The sequence below is a fragment of the Pipra filicauda genome, unplaced genomic scaffold, assembly GCF_003945595.2.
Source record: "Pipra filicauda isolate LSUMZ 115617 unplaced genomic scaffold, ASM394559v2 scaffold157_size4220110_pilon, whole genome shotgun sequence".
NCBI classification, from domain to species: Eukaryota; Metazoa; Chordata; class Aves; order Passeriformes; family Pipridae; genus Pipra; species Pipra filicauda.
The window spans coordinates 1,795,880-1,808,016 of NW_024104073.1; the positions used below are offsets into that span (position 1 = coordinate 1,795,880).

At 37.6% G+C, this 12,137-nt stretch overlaps 1 protein-coding gene across 1 annotated transcript in view; it reads left to right on the plus strand.

The window, feature by feature from the left end:
* The first annotated feature begins 234 nt into the window (after window positions 1–234).
* FILIP1 (filamin A interacting protein 1) overlaps window positions 235–12,137 on the plus strand; it is a 103,658-nt gene continuing 91,755 nt past the window's right edge. Inside the window, exon 1 of the mRNA XM_039379141.1 lies at window positions 235–604. The gene's annotated coding sequence lies outside the window, so the exon portion shown is untranslated. The remainder of the gene's footprint in view (window positions 605–12,137) is intronic.

Here is a 12,137-nt window from a genome sequence, read left to right on the forward strand (position 1 = left end):
TAGTGCTTTAAATAGTAATTACTCCTGTGAAGTCACTGGAAGCCCTTAAAAGGATTTGACAGTTTCCCCACAATCTTTCAGTGAATGTAGTAGCTGGGCTGTGCAGTGCTACATCCACTGATAATTCAGCAGCTGAGGAACTCAGCAAAGCCTGCTCCAAACTTCTCAGCTGTTGACAGGCTTGACTTGCTGAGAACACTGGTTAAATATAGCACAAACGAGCTGAGCTCAACGAAGTCATTGCTGTAACATTGTGTGAAGAGACCAGAAGAGGGGAAATACAATCTGAGAACTAAACTGCCAAAGCCTAACACCACCTAGCAACAGTTGAAAAAACTTTTAAACAAAAGTCGGGGTGAGACACAGACAGAGTACTCCTACTCCTCCTGCCTGGGATTTCTGAGAGAAGCAGCTCCGGTCTTCTTCTTTTCCACCTTCTTTTCTTCATTACTTCAGTGGCTGGTAGACCTAGGAACGTGGGAAAAGTTTCTATCTTTGTGTTCTCCTGAGCTGGAGCAGTCTACTGCTGTGGTAGTGCTGTGGGACAAGCTACTGCAATCTCGCAGTGTTAAAGGACATATTCCTGGGTTCGTGTTGCTGACAGGTAAGACTGAGCTCCAAAGCCCTTTTTTTTTTTTTTTAACAAGAAATTTTGTTTTCCAGTGTGTTTTTTACAAGAATTTTCTATTCTAATGTATATTAGAAAAGATTTCTAATTTTTCCTTCTTTGAACAATCTTCTGAATGGTTTGAAAATATTGTCAGTAGATGAAAGCTGGGATAAAAGTTTTAGATTTTGGGGGTCTTTTTACACTTCCACCATAGAAAAGCATTGTTTAAATAACTTTTGCAGTTCTGAGAACAAGCACAATCAAGTAGCTAGTAGTAATATGAAAAAGTGTGCATAGATTTTGACATGTGTCTTGCTTATATCTGCTTACATGCTGACAGAAGACAAACCAACATTTAATAATAGAATACATATCATCCCTTACCAATGATAGGCTAGCAGCTATTAAAAACAGTGGCAGCCTGTGTGATAAATAAGAGGAAACAGCCATTCAGTAACAGAATTAACTTCGTGACCCAGCGCATTTGTACTTTTTGTTTCCTTTTTAACTCACACGGACACACCTGATGCCTTTCGTACTACCTTTGTGACAACAGCTCTTGGTTCTTCCTCTTGTACTTATTTACATATAATGAATATTAATCTCTGCTCATTTGATTAGCTGTATAATTCAAGTGTCAAAAAGATTGACCTTATGTTTATTGTACCTAAGTGTGCTTGAGCTGGGCCACTGTTGTTAAAGTGTATGTTTCTTCTGGCAAAATAAATGAGAAACCAATTCTCAGATGTTTTACCCTGACAGTAGGATGGAAGCCTGATTGTCTGTTGGAAATGCATGTCCTATGACCCCATAAGGGTCATGCAATTTAAGGGAGGAATTGCTTAATATGATTTACTTTGTCTAAACTGATAAAAGCTGTTTGATCAATTGAAGAATTAATTCCTCCCGCCCTCCCCACCACATATTTTAAAGCCGTTTTCTCCAAAGAAAGGAATTGAGTATGCATGAATCTTTAAAAGACATACTGATTATGAGTTCATATGCAATATGAATTCAGTTGTGAAAGCAAAGATTTAAGGAATGCACTTAACCCAGGCAAAACCACAGATTTGTATAGAATTGTCTCAGATGAAAAATATTTGTTCTAAAGAAGGAATGAACTAACTGAGTCTATGCTGACTGTCTGTGGTGTTTGACACTTAGTCTATGGACTCTGGGACTGCCTCAGGGAGATGAGAATGTCTTGCTTTCACTAAATAATTCTAGTTGCATCCCTGCATACTACATAAATGACATCAATACCACATCTTAGCAGTGGGTGGATTGGATGGAATTAAAATACTTTGAAGCAACTTTGACTTGCTGACTGAGAATGTAACTGCCTGTGAAACAACAAAATAAATTAAGTATTAGGATGGAAGAAAATTCTTAAAAGCAAAAAGTAATAAGTTTACATTTTATTTCATAGCAAGGGGCACACTAAAGCACTAAACAGAAACACTTTTTGGTGGCCATGATTTAATGTGATAATCATTACTGTGGAATTACTAGAGCCCTAGAGTATTCTAAATCTAAATCTCAAAAGGAAACTTTGGAATTAGTTTTTAATAGCGACATATCCTGAGAAAGTTATTTTTTCATAAGAAGTCTATACAATGAGGATTAAAACCAAGACAATATGATTTGTATAGTTTTTGTCATCTTGACATTTAAGTGAAAATTACTGTTTCTTCTCTTTACTGAAACTTCTGGCAAATTAAACTGGAGAAATGACCTTCTGAATATATAGGGATGGCAAAATCTGGGAAAATGATATGCTGATATTGACTGCTTTTTCAGTTTAGTTGTTGCTCAGCATGATGTGTGGTTTTACAACTTTAGTTGTCTTGCACAATTTACTTTTAGCAAAGTTTTTAAAATCAAAAAGCATATTTATTAGCCTGATAACTATCAAATGAAGTGACATTTGAACAGTCTAATAGCAATTTCCAACTCTAACACATTGTGATTTTACAGGCATCTGTCTTACTTTCCACTTCAAAATGGAGGAGGAGGCTAAAATTACTTTTCTCAACAGGTGTCCACAAAGAGGCTCTGGGATTTTCCAATCAAATCTGTGGAATATGTAATGTGGCTATTCAACAGATGGTTTCATATTTGAAAAATAGCCAATTCTCCTACTGACTACAGTGAAACCAAGGTCAATTTTAAATCAAAAAGTAGTTTATGTTTTGGTGATACACTACATTGTAGAGATTTTTGTGGAAGACAAGTAGATGTAGCATATCCATTTATTTTCCCCATTTAATATTATTTTTATTTTGTTTATATTAGAATAACTGTGGAATGAATAGTGCCTTTAATGGTGCTAAAGACTGTGTATTCCTCTCAATATGAATCCACTTTCCAGCCTCTCTGGCTTCTTCATTTACCTTCATTGAAGCTATATTATAATTTATTTTATGGTAACGTTTATTTATTATGAACTATTATTTAATTATTATATTTATTTTATTATAATTTTAACCAATCTAGCCACAGCTAATTCATCATCTTAACTGAGTGTTTTTTTCATCACCTCAGTCTTTCAATCTCTTTATAGAATGTCTGCTTGTTTTTAACATCAAATTCAAAGACTTGAAATTCATCTTCAAGTCTGAGCACTGTCTGGTCCCTGCTTAGATATGCCTTGATTGTCCTGTACCTCTCCTTCTCATATCTGATAGACTATTAACCTTCAGCTCTGGTGTTAACTGGCCACCTTCTATGCTACTGCCTTTAGTAAGCTAGAAATTGTCATAAGAACACAGGCGTTTTCTATAGTGCCACTCACTGTAGCACCTGACACTCATGTCATGAAAAGACTGAACTTTAATATTAACAGAGCTATGTTGACCAAGGTAGGATTCCTGAAGATACAGACGTGCTGCCTGGAAGCAACTTGTGGAGTAAGCATTAGTAAATTAGGAAATCTCTATTTTGCTAGTATGCCCTGTTTTGCTCCTTTGGTTCACAATTTCACCACTGTAGCCGTTTCCATACTAAAAGGTGTGTCAGTAAAACTCGTCGTGATACAGGATCTTTCTTCTGGCACAGATTCCACACATGCTTAATTTAAGACTTTTGCTAATCTTATCTAATTCAGCTGATGTACCCTCAGGCAGAAATTAAGAATGTACCTCAGAGCTGTGCCAGTCAGAGGTCAGTTTATGCCACTGAACTCAGAGTGAGATTTCCTTTGAATTTAATAAGATCAGGTTTTAGTGTTCAGTAATTAACAGATAAATTTCCCTCAAGAGCATTTAACAAAATGGATCATCTATATTCCTGTCCAAACATTTTTTTTTCCTAAGAGGCATTTTACTTTTCCTCCAATTTCTTGTTTCTTCCCTTCCTTTCTCAAGGTCTGTCATTGCAGGTTGCCATGCAATTTGAATATATAAACTGAATTTGGAGTGGGGATTTTGTCCTTATACATATCTAAAATGCTATTTGGAGAAATAGAGTGAATATTTGTGAAGAAGCCAGATGAAACAACAATATAAAGGAAAGGAGACTCAATCTATTCATACTTCCTATTTCACCAAAAGATTTAGTGTATAAAACCTAGGATAAGAACTGAAAGCTGGGAACATAAAATAGTGTATGTGATAAAGATATTCTGTTCTACAGAATAGTTTCAGTATTTCTTTACAAGAAGCCCAAACACCTAAACTTTTCAGCTTCACCATCTTATTGTGGTTCTTTTAATTTCTAGCTTTTACTCTTCTAATTTCTCTCAGTGTTTCCTACTGAAAGTTGTTTCCTAATTTTGTACAGTATGCTGGTAATTATTTGGGGAATACAGGCTTTTCTTGGCTTTGGAGGATATTGGATAACTGAGGAAGCAATTCATAAAATATTAAGATTTCTTAACCTCTCTTTTTCTATTTAGTAGCTAGTACTTGTACCACGTTAGTGCTAGTAGAACTTGTAACAGTCCTGTAGTTATGCTTTGAGGTTAGGTGTCCAAAGGACAGAAACAATCGTGCCTATGTCCTGATGAGAAGAAATAGTGGGAGTCTCTGATCATGTTGAAAATTGTGTGACAACTAATCTATTTCTGAAAAGCATGCCTTTCGGAGTACTTGATTAGATTTTTCCTTTTATTTTGGGTCTTTTCACCTACTCTTCCTGATTCTGCAGATAATCTGTACTTTCTATATTACTTTTTATTCTTAGCATCATAGTAAAATAAGTACTAATATCAGTGCAAACAGAAAGTCTGCCTGTGTTGGGACAGCTGTGCTTTTTTTTAATTCGAGATGGCTTTGCCCTCTCATTCTCATTCTGCTTTGGCTGGACTATATCTCTAAATCTAAATCCACAAGTAAAGCGTACAAATTGTAGCTCTGAAGATGATATATAAGATTACATAGATTGCGGCCTCCTCCACAATGTTTTACACACTCAGAAATACAGAGAAAGAGACAATTCCTATAATTAAAAAGCTTAATTAAAACTTAATGAGAAATGTATATATGTGTGTGCATGTGTGTATGACTGCTGTAAGAAAGGAAATGTTTTTTGGCATTACAGAATGCATTGCTGAAGGAGTGGGACAAACACATCCGAAGTACAGGGAAATAGGCTGGAGCTTGTACTTTTTCCCTTAAATGGACAACCCGTCTGGTTGCTGTGTGCTGACAGAAGCAAAGGGGTGTGTGAATCTAACAGACTGCTGTACTTTGTCCAAGTGAGTCTCATTTCAAAGCTGATAAAATGACAATTAAAATCTTGATTGTCTAAGATGTGGCCAGAGTCATTCAGATTTAAACAGGTGGGGGTTCAGAACAAGAGCAAAGACCTCAATCAATTTGCAAAGAACTTTTCCAGTTTGATTTATGCGCTTTTAGAGCTCTTTAATACAATAAGGGCTGCTTTCATTGCTTTTCCTTTTTGGGGAAATGGTGTCAACGAGTATAGTGTTTTGTGATTTGTGCTGTTCAAAAGTCTGTTCCAGTGCATATGTGAAAGTGATATTTTGGAAGCTAAATTCATTTTCTGAAGTCCACAAGGTTTAGAGGCTCGTGTGTTTGCAGGAGAGAAGCATCTAACTAACTAGTGTGTTATGGCTGTGGATAGCAAGACCTACAGCTCAACTAACAAACTTTCAAAAAAAAAACCTGATTAAAAAAAAAGGATTCTACTGGAGTAACAGAAGAGGATTTTTTTAGAAACTGTTTTCAAGGCTGGCCCTATTATAAAAAAAGTAGCTGAAAATGAAAACTCATGTGTCCTTGGTACAAGAATTCTCACTGGAGTTTATCAGCCTGCTTGCATTTTTCAGAAAATACAAAGTAAATGAATGCAACAGAAAGCAGGAGACTGCCCTCATCAGTGTAATCGAATTGCTGCCAACTTGCCTTGTTTATCTAAGAGATCTCTGTGAAAATAAGGTCTTTCCCACACAGGCATGAGTCATGTAATGGGACTAAGCAGATTTACTTCAGCTTTCTAATCCACACATATCTTAACTAACCTGTTTTAGTGCCTGTTTCTGTAACTGAATGAGATCTTGACAACAGGAAGGGAGAAGTAATGGTGAGTTCATGGTGCTATTTCAGTGCAATAACCTGAATGCTAAGGAAACGATGCAATTTCCATTTATTGGGAAAACTGCAGTTACTGTGACAACAAATATACACTGAAGAAAAACATACACAACTTATCCTCAAATTCAAATTTGTGAACATAGTAGAGAGGGTATTCATAAAACCTCACACTATGTAGTTATATGCCTCAAAGAATATTCTTACTTTTATTGAAAAAATGAGCATAGAAATAGCCATGTGCAAGGACATAAATGAAAGGGTGGGAAAACACATGTGGGTAATGATGACTAGTTTGGTATAAAATACTAAAATATAATTAAGCATATATTTCTCATGCTAAAGTTACTCAATTCCTGTGTCTGTCATTCCTAATTATCCCCAAGATCTCACTTGTTTCACCCTCTGTAATTGCAAAACCTCTTGGGTCCAACTTTTAAGGTACAGGTTACAGTAGTTCTTCTATAGTGTGTTATTTCTTCTCCTTTTATGCTTCAACAAGGACTTCTGTAATGAAAAGAAACATAAATTATATTCCAGTAGATAAGGGTTTCAGTTCCTCAGTGTGATAAAAGTCTTTAGAGAAAAATAAACATTCCAATTTTTGACTCTGGGCGGAGACAGAAAGAAGGGAATGATGCCATGCTGGATGTCCTCAAGCATGTTAGACATAGAGCAGAACAAGATGTCCCTTATGCACAGACATACATGGCAGCAGAGCTCCTGAGTGCCAGGGCAACCATGTGTTATGAGGCAGCTGGCTATGGAACCGCTGCTGCTTCCGAGGCATGAGACAGAAATGAGAATCTGAGTCACCAAAGGCATCACGCTGCAGATAGTAAAAGGCAGGGTCACAGTGGCATATCCTCTGAATGAGAGGTGCCACTTATTTACAGAACCAGAATTCAGGTGAAAAGAAGTCATCCAGTCTCACTCAAAGTGGGACTAACTCCAGATTCTGATCAGATTGCTTGGGGCTTTGATTATGTTCATATGTCTTGAGAATCTTAATCTTTGGACATGACTGGCCAAAGAATATTTTACCAGAGATGATAATCAGTGTATCAAAATACATACACTGAATAAAAATGACTGGAGAGATGGTTGATAGTAACACAAATCATAGGTATTTGGCACTTTCAAAATTGAAAAAGAAGCAATATTTGTAGTGGGTTTTTTGTTTGATTTTCTTATATTCAATGAGTTATTATATTCAATGAGTTATTATTCCCTAAAATGGGAATAATAAGGACCAAAAATCTTGTATGTAATTTTTTATCCTAGCTTGCTCCAGCTTTCAGAATGCACACCATCTTCCTTCTCCTCCCTGCCACATACTATTTGAAAGCAAAACATTTAAAATCAGGTACCCATTAAGGTGCCATCTCTGCGCAAAAACAATTCTGTTAATAAAAAGGTTAAGTATATTCTATCTTAATCTTTCCAGGTAGTCCAATAAACTGAAAACCTAGTATTGAGATTGTAAGTAATATGCAAATAAGGAAGGAAAAACAGATGCTACTTTGAGGAAGGAAACTCTGGAGACTGCTTCCACTGCTGAGTTCACTTTTCTCACTGAACATCTCTTTCCAATTGTATCATAATCAGGAACAGAGCATGATGCACATATGGCAAACAGGATTCCTAGATGGAGTTCTGGTTAACCTGAGATTAGTTTACACTCTTTTTTTTAGAAAAGCCCTTCACATGGAAGCATCTAAACTTGCCTGGTAGTGATTACTGTAGCATGAAGCAAGGACAAAGTAGAGGCTTTGTGGCACTCAAAGGGATGTGGCAATCTTTCCATATAGGATTTCTCATACCTGATAAGAATTACCACTGAAGACAGGTATTCTTCTTCTCTTCAAGTAATTCAGAAAATAATGTTCTAAAACTGGAACTGAAACCAAAATATTGCCATCATCAGTACAGATGGGTGGAAGAAGACTAGGGAATTCTCACAGATGGTGGTGTTAGAGGTCTCAGATCCCATTGTACTTGTCTAGGGCAAACTCAGCCCTTGATGCAGAGAGGAACTTGAGGAGCTGATATGTCTTGCGCGGGCACACACACGCACACACACACACAGAGGTGGCACAAAATACCCTTGCAGCTTTTTTAAATAAAACTGAAGCTGTATGCTTCAGTGGGGCTTAAGTTAATGAGAAAGTTAGCGAGACTTAGAAAGAAGGGATTGTGCTTCGAAAGACACCAGAACAAGCTAGGACAGACAAGAAGTGTTTTAGCAAGAGGCCAGGGAGCTGTGTTTTAAAGCTAAACCTCTAAACCATGGGTTAACCAGACAACAGCATCTTTAACTACCTGCCTCATATCCATGTGGGCCAAGGTTTCAAAAATAGCTTATGAGTTTGAGAAAAAAAAAGCTAAACTCATTTCTCTGCTTTTAGAGAACATACTCTTAAACCCCAGATTATTTTGGAACAGTGTTTTGTTAGAAAGATTAAGGGGGTACAATGTAAGTATCTTTGATATAAAATTTGATGTATTTACAAATGGAAATTTACGGGATTTACACAACAAGATTGCTGTGGTACTTGGGAGCCCAGGAGGAACTGTTTAGAACCCTCTCTGTGATAGTGATGCAGCTGCATCATTCCAAGAAAACAAATTCCCTGCAGTAATACAAACTTTTAGCCTCTGTTCAGTATCATTAGCAGCCACACAACCTTTATCACTACAGGTCTCTGAGAACTAATGAAGTGCTAGAAAAATACCTGATAGCTATAGACAGTGTAATGAGTTTCTCCTCAGCTTAGCACAAAAGAAACATAGGAAAATATCAGAAATAAACTGAATAATATACACAACTGGTCAGTGAATATCCTTAACATAACACAACAGTTGTAATAGTTTGTTAAGGAGTAAGTAAAGCAGGAACAATTCTACAGGCTATTGATGTCAACTAAAAAAATCTCTCCAAGACAGCAGTGACTATCTAGAAATTAGGCAAGCATAACTGCACACAAGGAGGGTTAATTAATCCAGCATTAGTTGTACAAAGACTAAATCATGTTGCAGAAAACAGGCTGTAAGAGTGACTGGACATCTGATAGATTCCTTATTCATGGGAGGCACTTTGCTAAATTCAGGTTCTCTCTCCAAAATATTCATGAAATATTTGAATTCTATTGTTTATCCCTTTGAAATAATGTTACCTTAAAATGTGAGGTGGTAGTTGTCACCAGGGAAGAGGAATCTGGTTAAATTGCTGGCTTTCACATCAGGGACTCCCTGTATGACTCTCAGCAAGTTATTTACTTCTAGACTTCTAATAACAACCTGGAATGTTACAAGAATAAACATAGTAGTGACTTTCACACTCTGAGATGTTGCAGTGTTGAACATCATGTCAATAGCTTTGAATAAGGAGATTTAAATAGCCCTCCTTGGAAACCAGATTCTGCTGGGAGAAGTAGCAACAGAAATTGAATTAGTCTGACTGACAAGAATATGTATTTTCGGAGATGCTCCCCAGAGAAAAGCTTAGCTATGGGTCGAAAGAAGTCAGCCATACTGGTAAAACACAGCAGAAAAAGGAAGGAAAAGGACCAGGGATGTGACCAGGAGGCTTCAAGAAGAGAACCAGAATAGAAACCAAACTAGTGTCAATATTAAGATGTTTCAGGAAAAACAAAAAAACAAAACTCAGGTTCAGTTGTACCAGAAGTAATTCACAGGGCAAAGAGGGTGCTGTCAGCTTGTGGGCTTGTTATTTTGGGAGTGCTTAGAACAAGCTTCCTAGTACAAGAAGGAGGCTGCTGAGGAAGAAAAAATCTTGGAGGAAAAAGGACCTTTGAGAGAAGGGGTGGGCAAGAGGTGACTGCCCAAATTATCTGGTGGGGGGGCAGCTCTGGATCCACTGTGGGACTGAGGAGAGACTGCACAAACCTCACGTACTGCCTGGTGGAAGAGAAAGCACTCAGAAAACAGAAATATCGTTGCTTGCTGTCTCCTGCAGGCTCGATGGGTAGCCAGGTTCTCCAGTCATGCCTGCTTTGTTAAAGCAATGGTGGCAGCTCAAATGACTCTCTTAGCAACTGAGATTTTTGATAAGGATTTACCCTAGGAATTAGTAATGCCTTACATGACTCTTAGCTTTAATTGAAACCAAAGAAAATTAGAAAAAATACTGTCCTGATGTCTTCAAGCAAGTTGAAGTCTCTGACCTGAGAATGATCTGCTACCATGATGTATTTCTTTAAAATCTCCTGAAAAACAACTTTGGAGGATTTTCTCAGGATTCTGAACACCATAGTTGGCAATACCAGTAGACAGAAGGGACAGTGAGTTTAGGAGCAGGACAGAGTCCCACTCTTACATATGTGCCACTGCACAGAATAGGCCACAGCTGCTGAAACACCTTCGAAGGCAACATGGGTCAGGCGGACTGTGCCCTGCCATGGTACAATGGCAGTGACAACTGCAAAGGAGGCCTCAAAACTGTCCCAGATCAAAGTAGGAGGTCTGGAAATTATTTCTTCGTTTACCTGTGGGCCTTTCCTGGTGCAGGAAAAAATGGGGTAATAAATGACCCTTTGCTGGATTTCATGAAAGGGAGCTCAGGTCTTGGTTGCGAGAGTTCTCCTGAAAAAAAAGATGTGAAATATGGAAGTCCAAGCAACCGCCCACATACTTGGGTGGACCAGCACAGCAAACTGATCTGTATGTCCTGTACTGCTGGGAGAGGAGTGAAAGCCATAGTCCTGCTTTGGGCCATGACACAGGAAAGGGTTGTGGGAAGATAAGGACAATACACCTACCAAAAAAGGGTATGGGAGAGTGAAAACTCAAAGTCTCCGGGGGTGGTTATGTTCAGCTGCAAGAAAGAGATGTAGAAAGGAAAAGAAACCAGTGGTACCCTTTTAAATAATCTAAACTAGCTTTAGGAAACCAGTTAATTTCACTCAAAAAATAGGGACCCACAGGAACAACATTTCGAAGGCTCAAAGAATGCTAGGGAGTTGCATATGGTGCAGTACTGAAGTGTAGCAGCATTTCAGCAAATGATTTGATACTGTGGAGAGTGGAGCTTCTCCCCATGTGTACAATGGTAGCACCCATTCTCTTACAAAAAACTCCTGCCATACTTAAGCAGACTATGAGTTCAAAAGGTTGATTTAAAGTCTCATGGCAAATTGTAGCATATCAGAGGGGACGTTTTTGGGTTTTGGTTGTTGACTGGGTTTTGGGTATTTTTGTTTTGTTTGTTTGTTTGTTTTTGTTTTGATTTATTGTTGTTGTTGGGTTGTGTTTGGTTTTTTTTTTTAACTTAGGAGTTTTCTTTTCTTCTTTTTACAGTGAAAGAACAAAGTTAAGCCCTCAGGGTTTTGGGCCTATTGTGTCATGGCTGAACCTAATATCTAATCTCTAAATTGCCTTGGACAGCCTACTTGATTCTTGTTTTCCTGGTGTAAAAATGAGAGACTGAGTATCAGAGAGCTAGTAACCTTGTTTCAGGGTGGTCATTTGATTGCTTCTTGGATCAGGCAGCTTGAGATGCTTCAAAACAACTTAGTGTATCTTCTCCAGAGGATACATATACATCTCATCTCTGATGTGCATAAGCTCCCTTGGCCTCTGTCCAGGAACATTCACATTTCCTGACTCATGGCAACCGTACCCTATCTAGTTGTACTTCATTAGCAGCAGCTCAAAAATCAGAGCAGTATTCTGCTGTTGCATAAGTTTTTCCAAGCGGTAAACAATAAAACACTGCCACAAACTTTATTACATTTATCTTGGAATTCAAGATCCTGAAGAAACTGCTGCTTATTATTGTTTTCTTTAATGACAATCCAAAAAGAATGTAAGATGCTATTCTTGAATAAATATTTTCAGGATAACTTAGTATCTTAAAAGGAAATAATTCTAAAAAGGAAGAATAAATGCTACAGAGGCTACAATAAGCCAATATTTTTTCTTCCAGCTGAGAAACTTGGTTATGATTTTTTTAT